This window comes from Lissotriton vulgaris, chromosome 10, assembly GCF_964263255.1.
Source record: "Lissotriton vulgaris chromosome 10, aLisVul1.2, whole genome shotgun sequence".
Taxonomy (NCBI): domain Eukaryota; kingdom Metazoa; phylum Chordata; class Amphibia; order Caudata; family Salamandridae; genus Lissotriton; species Lissotriton vulgaris.
This window is the reverse complement of record NC_141698.1, coordinates 634,341,234-634,354,534: the sequence shown is the minus strand read 5'-3', so window position 1 is coordinate 634,354,534 and position 13,301 is coordinate 634,341,234.

Sequence of the window (13,301 nt, the reverse complement as noted above, 5' to 3'; positions counted from 1 at the left end):
TCAAAGGCTTTTTGTTGCACCACTGAAGTCTGACAATCCAAGTCCTGGATGATCATTCTAGTACCAAATAAAAGTTTGTACGACTGATACCTCCTAGAGAATTTCTTGGCATATTATTAAGACTACGTTGGACACTTATTAGATGTTTGACCCACCCGTCACCCGAACCTAATACCCTCGCTGTTATAGATTGCTTTATGTGCCGTTTTTTTCTCTCCACTACCGCATTTCCCTCGGGATGGAATGGACTAGAATACCGCAATGCAATGCCCATGCTGGCCATGGCCTCCTTGTAAGCCCGAGAGCTAAACGCAGGACCCTGGTCAGAATGTAGCATGCCAATTGCGTATGTGCCGATAAAGACTTGCACATCTTTTATAACAGTTCTGGCGTCAGCCGAGCGCTGGGGCCACATCCAAATGAATCTTGTACAGGAATGCACTTTGACCATGATATATTTATAGTTGACGTCCCTTTGTAAGGGACCACAGTGGTCCAGGTAAACACATGCTAATGGTTTGTCTGAGATTAGAAGGCTCGTCTGCGCTGGTCATTTCACTGTTGATACTTTCATTTTCTGACATATTTCACATTCTAGAACATAGTTCCTAGTCTGTTTTCTCATTCGTGGCCACCAATATCTCTGTTTTAATAATGATACTGTGGCGGAAACACCAGCGTGTGCAGAGGCGACACCTTCGTGTGCCGCTAAAATTAGTCATAATCTGTGCTCCGTGTTTGGAATTACTCTATCCCCCACTCCAGGGATTTGAGCAAACGGAACGTTGTTTGCATCAGTTTTGTATGAGTACTTTACTGGAAAGCCTTTCGGGAGTGTCTTACCGCTGTCTTTTACTGAAACACTGACAGATTGTATTATCTCACTGTCTATTTTTGATTTTGACCGAGTAATGGCAGCTACGGAAGAGGTTTGTACAGCTGCTTTCGCGGCCTCATCAGCCAATTAATTCCCCGCAACGTGAACGCCATCACGTTGATGACTCAGTGTATGAATCACGTGAGTCTTTTGTAGTTCTTTTTGTGAAAGAACTACCTGTTCCCAAAGCATGTTATGCTTTATTGTGCCACCTTTTGCATCTTTGTAATTGTTTTGAACCCAGTTCTGTAAATATTCATTGTAAGACTGGACACAGTAATAGTAATCGCACACTATTAGTGTGGGGAATTCTCGTTCGCTATTTTCAAGTGCCATCTTAAAAGCCTGTAGTACAGCTCGCTGAGCTGTACAGTCTCCGAGTGATTGAGTTTTAGTTACCAAAGGTTTAAATTTTCCTTCGTGCCAACGACCTTTAACAATCACGCACGCAGCACTGTAGGCTTGTTTACCCCCAACCGCGGGTTGTGCTGAGCTGTCTGTATATATTATACAACCGTAATGTTCCAGAGGCAGAATCTCGGTCGGCAGAGGACATTCATATTCATATTGTAGAAATTCTTGTGTTTTTAAGTTAGGATCAAATTCGTATACTACGTCCGGTGCAGAAAGAGAATTAACCCATTGTATCCATCTCGGATGTAAAGCTTAATGATTGGGGATGCGTGCTCTCGTTACTGCTTCTAGGGCAGTGTCGTGACCGGATTTTTGGTTCTATTTCTGAGTGATGGTGACTTTAGCTTGCTACCATCCTAGACCCCTATTCTTAGCTTGTTTTGGTCCTTTTCAGGCCTCTTTTCAGACATAGAAGCATAAACTAGAGGATAGCCGCTTTATATGATGATGGATTCCTTATTTCTGACTCTAATCCATCTATTGCCTATTGGCTTTGGCATAATTATGTGTCCTTTCATCATTTTCAGGCCTGAAGACCTATAGTAGAGGGTGGATTCTGTAGTTCTGACTTTATATTATCTATTGTAGGGTTTGTGTATGTATCTTGATAGAGCTATGTGTCTATTTCATCCTTTTCGGGCCTACAAGGCCCAGAACCAGAGAGACTCCATTTTGCTTTCTGCCTCTGCAGACTGAGATGCTTGTAGGTCAAGTGTGATGTTTTAGTTATGAGGTGTTGTTTGCTCTTTGCAAACTAGAGAGAACCGGCCGGAGCTGAATCTTATCAGGAAATGTGCCTGGGGCTCAAGTCTCTAGACGAAACAAGCAGCTGATCACTGTGAGAGCGTCTGGAGCAGGGAGCCTGGTACATGGATTTGGTGGGAGGAGGCTACTGGCTGGAACTTTCCACTAGGGGAGAGCATTCCATATTAGCGAAGTGCAGAGAGGTGGAGCTGTCAGAAACAGTTGTGGTCAGAAGCAGTTACTTGTCAGAAGCAGGTGTGATCAGAGGGAGCTGGTCAGAATGAGATGCAGTCTGGAGAAGATGCAGTCAGAATAAGCTGCTTTGCAGTTGGAGTGAGATGCTTTGGAGACAGAAGCAAGCTGACATGAACAAAGTCAGTTAGCCAGCTGGGACTGTGAATTGGAGAGCTGATCTGTTGGATTCCACCCAGCCCGAGCACTGCAAGAACGAAGTATGCACCAGTCCCCTTCCCCTGCCCACTAAGCACCCACAAGATAACCACTATGAGTGCACCAATGAGCCTGAAAAGAGGGTAGTATTTGAGGAGGCACCAAGTCTTCCACCCTTAGGACACAGCTCCCTCTTCCACGCTTCTGCACCTATATGAAACAGAAAAAAGACATACCCTTCATATGTATATGTTCCACTCCACACTGCACTATCCCAACACCAGTGACCACGTCCTGACACCCATTCACAACCTCTCTTACCAGTGGGCGGCGCAGGCTCTGCTTCGTGAAGGCACTGGGCACAGGAGGAGAAAAAAGAAGGCAATTCAAGATAACGTCTCTTGAATAGTATGGCCAATCAGGGGTTTCACTAGCACTGTGTCCTTCGTTATTGTTTTAAGCTTACGAGGGGAAAAAGGATTATGACAAGCTTTGTCTATACCAGAAAAAACCCCTTCGTTTACTTTACAAGGGTTAAAGGGAATAGTGATTGGTAAAAGGCACTCGGGAACACCGAGAATCCCAGCGTTCGTCAGGTAAGCCCTTCGCGGAATGACCTGAAACGTCACTTCCGCCTAAAACGATACCGAGAGGCGTCTAAGTATGGACGCGGTGAAACGAAGCTAAACGCTTCGTAAACCCATCGCGTCCCCTTCGCACAACCTCAAACAGGGCACCAAATACACAACAATATCTGGCGAACGGGAGCCCCCGAACAACCAAACCAATAACCAATGCTGGGAACAAAACGAGGGGGGAAAAAGGGAAAAGTAATAACGGGACAGCCACTATCTATCTACAGGAGGGAAAGGAGAATCAAGCAGAGGAAGCAAAGGCAGGGACAAAAAACGTATCTCACGAGCCCGTTGGAAAGGAGGGGAAAAGAATCCAGGGCAGCAGGTAACTTCCAGCAAACAGCAACCAGGAGACCAAGATACCGGAATCCATCCAATGGCAATATCAAGCAATGAGACAAAGGTAGGACCGACATTTATCCCACTGCCCACAGGTCATGTGATGTCAGTACATGGTCACTGAGAGAGGACTAGCCCCAGTCCCTGACAGTACCCCCCCCAATGATCCTCCCCACCGGGCGGGGTTTCAAGGGATGTTGTCTATGAAACAATCGAACCAAACGTGGTGCATGCACCCCCCCAGCTGGCTCCCAAGTCCTGTCCTCCTGTTTGTATCCCTTCCAATCCACCAGATAGAAAAGACGACCCCTGACCCGCTTGGAATTTAGGATAGCCTGCACCTCAAATTCCTCCTGTCCATCTATCACCACCGGCGGAGGAGGGGGCAACACCTGAACTGAGGGTATGTAGGGTTTCAGCAATGATGTGTGAAACATGGGATGCACTCCGTAGTCTTGTGGTAACCTGAGCTTCATAGCCACCGGATTAATAACCTGAGTTACTGGAAAAGGACCCACAAACCGAGGCTGCAATTTGCGTGATCCCTGCAATCTCAGATTACCAGACGCCAGCCACACTAGATCGCCCACACACATCATCAATGGCTGGTACGCGTCCCGTAGGTTGGATAGCTACAGCTCTAGGATGGTATCCAAGGGAACAATAGAAAGGGGTCATACCCAGAGCGGAATGCAGACTGTTGTTATAGGCAAACTCCGCAATGGGTAGAGCAGTCACCCAATCGCATGACAAAGACGTAACCAGACACCTCAAATATTGCTCCATCGTCTGATTGGTTTGCTCAGTCTGACCATCAGACTGAGGATGGTATGCCGAAGACAATCGTATCTCCGTCTTGAGTACCAAACAAAGCTCAGTCCAAAAATGAGACACGAACTGTGCTCCCCGGTCAGATATTATCACAGCCGGTAACCCATGTAACCGTATGACTGAGGACATAAAAATCACAGCCATCTCTTTTGCCGTAGGGATTTTGGAAAGCGGAATAAAATGCGCCATTTTGGTGAATGAATCCACCACCACCATTATGGCGGTATATCCAGAGACAGATCGTAAATCGGTCACAAAATCCATGCTTATGGTGTGCCAAGGGGCCGGAGGTACCTCCAAGGGTTACAGGAGCCCAGAGGGCTTACAGTGCGAAGGCTTGCTGATGGCACATATAGGACAAGCACGCACATATCCCTGAATGTCACTGGTCATGGACTCCCACCAAAACCACCTCATACACAAGTCCTTAGTTTTCCTTATCCCCGGATGCGCCACCAAGGCGGAGGAATGACACCACTCCAAAACCACATCCCTCAGTACGGGGGGAATAAACAATTTACTCTCATGATACAATAACCCCTCCTTTACTGTAACCTGGGGCAACGACAACCAAGGAGCCAGATCCAACTGGTGTAGCCGCTCTTTCACTAGTGCAGGAAAGTCATCCATAGTCAATGCCCCTATAATCCTTTCTCCTTCAATCATAGCCCTGCCTTCACTCAAGGAACCTTCTTCCTTAGGATCAATATGGATCCTGAGAAAGAGCATCAGATTTAATCTGCTGAGCCGCAGGTCTATAGGTAATGATGAAGTCATATTCATTGAAGAATAGGACCCACCGCATCTGTCGAGGTGTTAACGCCCTAGCAGAACGAAAAAACTCTAGATTTTTGTGGTCAGTATAGATGGTAATAACATGCCTAGCGCCCCATAAATAATGGCGCCACTCCTCAAAAGCCAATTTAACCGCCAACAATTCCCGTTCTGCCCAGGGTAGTTACGTTCCGCCGGCAACAATGTTTTAGAGAAAAAGGCGATGGGATGCATATTACCAGTGGCTTTATCACGTTGGGATAACACCCCACCCACGGCACACATAGAAGCGTCAGTTTCTACAACAAACGGCAGGGCAGGATCAGGATGCACCAACATAGGTGCCGAGGTGAACTACTTCAGCAATAATCGAAAAGAGTCCTGAGTCTCACTGGTCCAATCAAAGGGGATACCCTTCCTCAAGAGGCGGGTCATGGGCGCCACTATATCAGAGAAATGTGATATAAACCGCCGATAAAAATTGGCGAAGCCTGGGAGCACCTGAATTTGCTTCACTGTGGTCGGCACTGGCCAGGTCACAATGGCCTGTATTTTCTTTGGGTCCATCCGGATACCTCCCGCCGAAATGATGAATCCCAAGAACTCCACCTCAGGGGTACTAAACTGACACTTCTCCAACTTAGCGTACAGTTGATGTTCCTGTAATGTCTGCAACACTTGCAACACGTGTGCAGTATGCTCTGCCCGATCTCAGAATAGACAAGGATATCGTCCAAATAGACGATAACTGTTCGGTCTAGATATTTGCTGAGGACCTCGTTGATAAAAAACTGGAATGCTGCTGGCGCATTACATAAGCCAAACGGCATAACAGTGTACTCAAACAGGCCATACTTGGTTTTAAATGCCGTCTTCCAATCATCTCCGGGTCGAACCCGTATAAGATGGTAGGCGCCCGCAAATCTAGTTTGGTAAATACCGTTGCTTTGCGGAGCTGGTCCAGTACCACGGAGATGAGTGGAAGAGGGTACCTGTTCTTTACTGTAGCCGTATTCAATGTTCTGTAATCCACACAAGCCCTCAATGTCCCTTCCTTCTTTGGAATGAAAAATATGGCCGATGACACAGGCGAGGAAGAGGGACGGATGAAACCCAACTGCAACATCTCATCGATGTATTCTTTCAGATGTACCTCTTCGGGTTCCGACAGTGCATATACACGGCTACACGGCAGGGGAACCCCTGGCACCAAATCTATCTTACAATCGTAAGACCGATGCGGAGGAAGACCTTGAGCACATCCTTTGTCAAAAACATCCTTAAAAGCAGAATACTGTGGCGGGACAGAACTCACATCAGCCACAGCACAGAACAAAGGGTTAATCCGCTCCCCAGCCACATTATAACAGTTCTTCAGACAATGCACTGAATCTAATGTCACCAGTCTCTGTACCCAGTCAATCTTAGGGTTATGCTTCTGCAACCACGGAACCCCCAACACCAACCCGAAAGAAGGGGCATCAATCAGATCGAAGATCACCACTTCAGAATGCCCATTCTCACACAATAAGCGCAGGGGAGCGGTCTGACGAGTGATGCAACCAGAGGTTAACTCAGTCCCATCGATGGCCCTCACGGGCTCCGGTTGTTCTTTAAGCTGACAAGGAATCATCAGTTTCTCTGCCATAGAGATATCTATGAAGTTTCCAGTAGCACCGGAATCCAGCAACACCGACACAGGGACATGGTTCTGTACCGAAAGCAACAAATGGGCATTGATAACGAAATGTCTTGGGGCTTGGTCTAAGGCTCCGACAACCTCATACTGTTTGTTCCGTTCTTCACACGTATGACGGCCCACCTGTATACAGGCTACCTTTTTGCCAAACCCTACACCTGACGGCTTCACAGGACATTCCCGTGCGAAATGACCTCCCTGTCCACAATATAGACACAGATTCTTCTCTCTTCTCCTCTTTTTCTCCTCCGGGGTCAATGGTCCCCTTACCCCTCCTATTTCCATGGGCTCGGGCGCTGCCTTACTCTCCCCCACTGACTTTGCCTCAGCTTTCACATAGCCACCCTGGGAAGCCTGGAACCGACTGCGCTCTCCACGCCGCTCTGATACCCGATGGTTTAACTTGACCACAAGGTCAATAAATGCCGCACAGTCCTCAGGCGGGTTCTCCACCTGTGATACTATGTCCTTTAGCTCTTCACAAAGACCCTGATAAAACAAGGACGTCCTTTTTTCAATTGGCCAATGAGTCTCGGATATCAACCGATTAAAGGAGGCTATATAAGACAATAAATCCTGCCTGCCCTGCCGTAGCTTCAGGAGCTCTGCATCGCTCGCCTGCATGAACTCATGCTTGGCGAACAAACCCCGCATCAATTCCTTAAACGCTGAATAGTTATACAGCACACGATCATCGCTTTCCACCAAAGGGATAGACCACTGAGCAGCGTTACCAGCCAAATAAGATATCGTGAAGGCGACCTTCGCAGAGTCATCTGGGAAGGGGCTCGGTCTACACATAAAGTGTAGCTGGCACTGGTTCATAAACATCCCGAATTTGTCGCTATCCCCAGTAAACCTCTCAGGGGGGGCCAGAGGTACAGCGACCGGAGAAGTCACTGTTACCGCTATAGGATTGCTACCACCAACAGCACTTTGTCCCGCCCCACCGCCGTACTGAAAGGTGGCAGGCTGTATAACCGGACCCGTCCCCCTGTGTTGCAGCTGCTCTCTGGCCCTTACAGCCACTAGTTCTTGTTTCAGACCCACATTCTCTTGCTGTAGATCCTGTACCTGTGCCTGTAACGTGTGTACAGCCCCCATTATGTCCTGCATTGAGGGACCACCCGTTCCCCCACCTAATGGGTTCCCGTCCTCATCCATACTCGTCCGGGCAGTGCTATTTTTCGTGGGCTTGATATTCTGTTGGAATCCACCCAGCCTGAGCACTGCAGGAACGAAGTATGCACCAGTCCCCTTCCCCTGCCCACTGAGCACCCACAAGATAACCACTATGAGTGCACCAATGAGCCTGAAAAGAGGGTGGTATTTGAGGAGACACCAAGTCTTCCACCCTTAGGACACAGCTCCCTCCTACACGCTTCTGCACCTATATGAAACAGAAAAAAGACATACCCTTCATATGTATATGTTCCACTCCACACTGCACTATCCCAACACCAGTGACCACGTCCTGACACCCATTCACAACCTCTCTTACCAGTGGGCGGCGCAGGCTCTGCTTCGTGAAGGCACTGGGCACAGGAGGAGAAAAAAGAAGACAATTCAAGATAACGTCTCTTGAATAGTATGGCCAATCAGGGGTTTCACTAGCACTGTGTCCTTCGTTATTGTTTTAAGCTTACGAGGGGAAAAAGGATTATGACAAGCTTTGTCTATACCAGAAAAAACCCCTTTGTTTACTTTACAAGGGTTAAAGGGAATAGTGATTGGTAAAAGGCACTCGGGAACACCGAGAATCCCAGCGTTCGTCAGGTAAGCCCTTCGCGGAATGACCCAAAACGTCACTTCCGCCTAAAACGATACAGAGAGGCGTCTAAGTATGGACGCGGTGAAACGAAGCTAAACGCTTCGTAAACCCATTGCGTCCCCTTCGCACAACCTCAAACAGGGCACCAAATACACAACAATATCTGGCGAACGGGAGCCCCCGAACAACCAAACCAATAACCAACGCTGGGAACAAAACGAGGGGGGAAAAAGGGAAAAGTAATAATGGGACAGCCACTATCTATCTACAGGAGGGAAAGGAGAATCAAGCAGAGGAAGCAAAGGCAGGGACAAAAAACGTATCTCATGAGCCCGTGAGAAAGGAGGGGAAAAGAATCCAGGGCAGCAGGTAACTTCCAGCAAACAGCAACCAGGAGACCAGGATACCGGAAACCATCCAATGGCAATATCAAGCAATGAGACAAAGTTAGGACCGACATTTATCCCACTGCCCACAGGTCATGTGATGTCAGTACATGGTCACTGAGAGAGGACTAGCCCCAGTCCCTAACATGATCTATGGAGTGGTTACCAGGCAGATGGAAGAGCTTGGAGCAGTTAGAAGTTCAGTTGAAGCCAGTGGAGTGAAGCCGTGGTGACAGAGGGAGAGAGCACTGATTCCACCAGAGAGAGAAACATTCATTTCTTATGGGTGAGGTATTCTAAACTAGTTTGCTTTACACTTAACCATTCACTTTCCTTTATTTCCTAGGCTATATTCCCTACTGTATTGTTGCACTGATTAATCCCTTTTCTTTTAGCGGTGTGCAGTCCTGTTAAAATTCATTATTTCCCTTTTCAGCTATCTGCAGTTCCTGACAGCTATATGTGGATGTGTTAGTAATCTGATAATAAAGCTTTCGTGTTTGCCATTCTAATAAAGAGACCCCGCAGATCTGTGTATTCCTTAGATGTGTCTATTTCTCTTTACCTTTCAGGCTATGCCTAGATTGCTAGTTATTGTGATGTTATAATTTGCTATTGTGTAATAAAGGGACCCCAGTTCTTAGTGAACAGCTGTGCAGGTGTTATTTCTTCATGATAAGACTAACCTTTCTTCTAGCCAGATGCTGTTATGTGGACGGATGTGTTTCCCGTCCAGGTAAGTGGTAACTGATCAAGGGAGCAAGGAGCGCCTAAATCAGGGAATAACCTTTGCATATGACAATTTGGCTATTCTTGTGTGAGAGGATTGGATCTCCTACTCGCCACATAAGGGATAATATTGTGTATGAGACACCCTCAGTAGATATTAGACATATAGAGAAACTTCCCAAGAGAGAGAGAGAGAGCACTGAAGGCATTCATAGGACAGAGATTGCCGCTAGAGAGAGTGGCATTAGTGAGAGCATTGATTGTGGTCAATGTGTATACCCGCTGGATTGCGGCTTGTGAGAGATTGCTGCTAGAGAGAGTGGCATTAGTGAGAGCATTGATTGTGGTCAATGTGTATACGCACCAGATTGTGACGGAAGTGAGAGCTTCGGGAGGAGACGATGTTTAAACCCACCAGATTGTGGCTTGCGTGAGCACCGATTGTGGTCGGTTTGTAATGGTAAATGCATTAGAACTGCTCTCCACTAAGAGGAAGAGAGTAGCATAGTCTGGGCCAGATTGCCGTGAGACTATAAGGTGAGATCATGAGATGTGACATGGAGTTCCTTAGTAATCAGTGAGTATTCCTAGTAATCCTATGGATTTAGTAGGGTTTTTGATGATATGAGCTTGTATATTGCCAATTCCCCATCCCCAGGAAGGTACCTAGGTACTGTGGTAAGTAGGCTCTGGGGAGGGAGATGGTTACGTTTCGGCTGGATTGGTGGTGTCTTGGTGAGCTGGTGATATCTGGTCTGAAAATCCGGTTGTTACAGGCAGGTATTGGTGCAACGATAATTATTTGTTTACCTTGTGCGAGGGCTCTTTCTTTTGCTACAGCAGTTTGAACCGCAGTTAGAATTTTTTCAGTAGAACTGAATTTTATTTCAGCTTGTGTGTACAAATGTGATTTGTAAGCTATTGGTACAGTTTCTACCTCATTAGAGGTCAGGTATGTGAATCTGCGTCTTCCTGGGATGACTCGGATTACAAGATTGCGTTCGTTTGCGCGTGTTTGCAGTTTTGTTTTAGTTAACATGTCTGTCTGTAATGATCTTAAAATTTCTGTGTGTTTTTGAGTCCAATTAATTGCTTTGAATTCAGGTTTTATTAGTTCGTAGAGAGGTTTAATCCTCTCTGCATAATTTAGAATGTATGTTCTTCTGAAATTCAGGAAACCTAGTATTGATTGTAAGTTCTTCAGCGTTTTTGGAGCTTAGAGTACTGCACACTTCTCTAAGAAGTTGTCTTCTAGGCTTTTGCCTTCACTTGATAATTCATATCCTAAAAATAGGACAGTTAGATGGGCAATTCGTGATTTTTTAAAGTTAAATTTGTACCCTTCAGCTGCGAACCCAAGTATTATGGTGTTCACTCTTTTCAAGTGAGTCTCCAGGTCATCGTCTGTAAGATAGATGTCATCGACATAGGATAATGCCTCATCATCATACATTTGTAGTAACTCTGTTACCCTGGCTGAAAATAATCCTGGGCTATTCTTGAATCCCTGTGGGAGACGACAACATTGTTTTTGGGTCCCCATGCTGGAGAAAGCGGTCAAATATCTGCTTTCAGGTGCTATGTTTTGACAGAAGAAACCATTTGAAATATCTAATGTTGTTTTATATTTCTTGCGCACGATGTTATTCATTAGTGCTGCACTGTGTGAGTTTTGTACTGCAAAAGTTTTACAGCAGGAGTTTAGATGTCTGTAGTCCAAAACTAGACGATATGAATCATCTGGCTTGGAGACAGGAAACAAAGGATTGTTCATTTGTGAGGTGCATGTTTCAATCACCCCCTGATATTCAAGTTGATCTAAAATTTCTTTTACTTGTTTTTTAGCTTCTTGCTTAACAGGATACTGCCTCTGTGCAGTAGGTTGATTTTTCAACTGGATTTTATGATGAGGAGAATCCTCATCCCATCCTACATAATTTTTATATAATGCAAGCCGGGCCACTGTCCATTTTCTAGCAAGTGTGTATTTCTTATGATTTGGAATGTGATTCGAGAAGGCAGGCATAATAATTTCTTCGCCATGTGGGCACTCCCTGACAAACTCTGGTGGCCAGTCCTTTTCTGCTAGAAGGATATCATAGCCTTTAGATAGGTTCTCCCAAAGGAGACCTCTTATTTTCCTAGTTTTATCTCCCTCTATACGTAATGTTATTTCTTATAGTTTATGGGGCACGCTCACTCGGGTGTCTGCAGTTTCCACTTGAAAGTATTCATTCGTGTCCACTGTCTCCAGAAGATTCATCAGGATCTTGCAAGCTATGCTCACTTCTGCTTCGCTGTCTAGCATTGTCTGGGCTCACTCTCCGTTTTTCAGTTGTGTCCTCAGAATTCTCGGCATGTTTTATTTTAATACTGGCTACCTTCTTTCTGGGAAATTGTAATTTTTTACTTTGATGAGCAGGTTCCTTGTCTTTGGACTTGACGTGCTCTTCTTTATGTTCTCACCGTCCTCTTCTTTCCGATTTCTTTGAGGAAGCCTGAAAAGACCGAGAGGGACGTGTATCAATATCTTGATATCTGTCACGTTTTCTCAAATTGTCCCTATTTTTAAGGTTGTATCTTTTTTCAGAGGGCTCCCTTTGAGGAGACTTGCCCCCCCGTTTTGGAGATTTATCTCTTCGTTGGGGAGACCTTCCTCTGGTCTGAAAATGTTTTTCTCTGGGAGTGGTTTGTTTATTACCCTCCCACTTCTTTCAATTAGTGTATTTAGTCAGTAGGTTGTACGGTCAATTGTTAATTGAACTAAATCCCTATATGCTCTTGTTAATCCTTTTATTTTAACTAAGAGTTCTTCGCTTGACATTTTTTCAATCTCTGGTTTTGTTGTATAGCTGGCTAGAACCGGCCATGTGGCTCCTGGTCTACCTAGTGGACCGAGCCTGGTAATGTGATTTTGATGTTTTAGGGCGCCATTAAACCAGAGCAGGTGCTCTTGGTATGTTAGTGGAATTTCAACTTCCTCGAAAGGAGAGTATTCCGCTGGAGCTTCCGCTATTTTGTAGTAGTGGAACTCATGTGTTACAGCATGTGCTGCTGGAAAATTTATCCAGGAATAGAATACCTCTGTCTGACGAAATTCATGTGCCTCTACCACAAATATGACTGTACCACCTCTTGATGTTACTCCATTTTCTATAAGTTTTATAGTTATGGTTTTTCTTATATTGACAGGGATGAGTATTGCATCCGGGTCGTTATCTCGGACAAGTGTGTCGTCCGCTACGAGTTGAGCTGCTAGTCTAACTCTGTCTCTTTCATCCTCACTGTCTGACATTTTTACTGACAGAAAGTTTGCAGAGCAAGTTTTGAGGAAACAAAGATTAGGTGCACAATATTTTGGCAGGTTTTGAGGAAACAAAGATTAGGTGCACAATATTTTGGAACACTGTATCCTTCAACGTTGACTAAACCAAAAACTAATACATAGGATTCTTATCCTACTAAGTTCTGGCAGATATTAACCTTTTACACACTCCAGACGTCTATTGGAGTTTTTACAGGAAAAAGGGGTCTGTGTGAAAAAACACGACTGAGTTACTCTAGTATCTTGCGTTAGATTATCGCCTTACCAAACGTTGGGCGCCATGTAGTGTAGTTCCTATTTTCCTAATAGGCTCTGCGCACTGGAATAACATAAACAATAGTTTAGACGTAGGACTGAGGTCGACTTGGTCTCTATTGAATATGTTAG